We start from the raw sequence: 2,192 nt of genomic DNA, 5'->3' as shown, positions 1-2,192 counted from the left end.
TGTATATAATTCATTCAATATATAAATTCATTATATAAAGAAGAAAGGGAAAAAAACTCGAACGAAAAGAGGATACCAATCAAAACATACAAGTAAATACAACAGTTGCATTAGTCCTATACTTAGAGCAGATGGAGTCTTAACGGCATCTGGTTCAAGGGATAATTTTATTGCCAACAGATAAAAGTCAAATCAAATTAGTCTTAGCAAGTCGAAAACTCTAACTTCTTACGTATTATGATTTCACCTTTTGAACTAGATGCTGAGGAAAATCGATGTATTTAGCTGCCATATCTCCAAATAGTTGCAGTGTCTGTGTCAATTCTCTGCTAAAATTTAAGATTCCATTGCATCTCTTATTGCAATAATATAATAGTGTTTAGCTGTGTGCAGACTGCGTAGAAGGAAAAACACTATATCCTGCTGCCGAAATACGCACACAGTCTCGCATTCACACATTGATACATACAGAGGAAAACCTTCTCATCGTTAGGAGTTCAAGTTCAGGATGACTGGAGCCAATAGCAAAAGCCATACCAATATTTCTCTCAGATTAACAGGAGGTTTGTTATGTTCATCTCCATGCAAGTGTTTATATTGGGGATATTGCAATCTAAGTGTATGTGTGTGTGTCTATATTTGTGTATATGTGGGAACCCCACTGTTTATGTGTGTTACGGTGAATAACTGCCGGTTGATATTTGAATGTATCTGTATGTTTCTCAGTGTGTATTTGTATCTGACTGTACAATCTATTTGAACAAAATAGCGTGTGTTAGCTTTCCTTCAGTTTGTATGCACTTATGAATAGTCTAAGTTAATATTATATCTCCAAACACTTACGAATATTTTCTCGATGCAGATATAACCAAAACTAAAAACTACTCAAATTAATCCACACTATACGTCCACCGAGACACAAAACATGTACAGTAACCACATTGTTGACCTCTCACTGCCAGATTGGAATGGTGTTTTTGTTATCATGTGACCAGACTATCAGATGTTGTCATACAACGCCGGCCACAATGCGCTCTCCATTGCGTTAGCATTCGAATGTCGCCACCCTCCTGGAAAGGCGAGCAGGCTAGCATTTTGCCTGAGCGGAATTCTATTCCGTCCAAAGGTTACACATTTACAGCTGACTGGACTGGAGCAACATGAAATGAAGGGTTTTGCTCAAGACTAAAAGGAGGCACATATTTTTTTAAGCCTCATGTTTATTTTCTTCATCTCTTATTCGCCGAACAGCTGAGGTACGGTGACATAAACATAATAACACAAGTTTCTCAAGCGGTAATGTGGGACAAACACACACACACACACACACACACACACACACACACACACACACACACACACACTCGATCGTATGATTTGTATACATACATATATGCATGAACATATACATACATGCATTGTTTTGCTTATCTACATTCCAATCATGGAACTACGTTCGAATCCAGCTCTTTTTACCGAGGAATATTTTAAATTACTAAAAAGAAAAAACAAAAAGAAATGTGTGTGTGTGTGTATGTGCGTGCGCGTGCGTATGAGTGTGTGTGGTTAAATATGTATATTTGTATATATTTACACATATGTATGTTTAATTATATTTTCATATTTGCATGCATATATGATCGCTTGTATTCCTCACAAATTGCATCGTGATTTTCCGTGCGACTTAGCATATCAATAAAACTACACGCAGCTACAATGCGTTAAGTACTAAATATTTTTTCAGGGAGTGCGCAACAGAGGCCGCAGCAACGCGACTAAAATCAATAAAGACTGAAGTTTCATTTTACATTAAACATGCATCCTAAATTTAACCGTCCACGATGAAGTACTTTTCTTCCTATCGCAAGCACATAAGGGTTATTAGTATAAGAAAGGTTGCATGCACTATACAGAACTGTAAGGTTATTTTTGTATCGAGAGAATACAGTTATTTTTATCAGATGAATTTCCAACGCGATACAAAAATTGGTTAATCTACTCAATCCTGCTAACGGTGAGTTAGCACCTGTTTCAAAAACGCTTGTTGATTTCTTTATGATATTGTTAATTGTGCAGCAAAGAATATTTTTAGATTTATTTCAGTTGGAAGATACATTCATACATACAGACAGATAAACTCTCTCTCTCTCTCTCCCTCTCTCTCTCTCTCTCTCTCTCTCTCTCTCTCTCTC

This window comes from Octopus bimaculoides, chromosome 25 (genome assembly GCF_001194135.2).
Source record: "Octopus bimaculoides isolate UCB-OBI-ISO-001 chromosome 25, ASM119413v2, whole genome shotgun sequence".
Lineage (NCBI taxonomy): Eukaryota > Metazoa > Mollusca > Cephalopoda > Octopoda > Octopodidae > Octopus > Octopus bimaculoides.
This window is presented reverse-complemented; position numbering follows the sequence as displayed.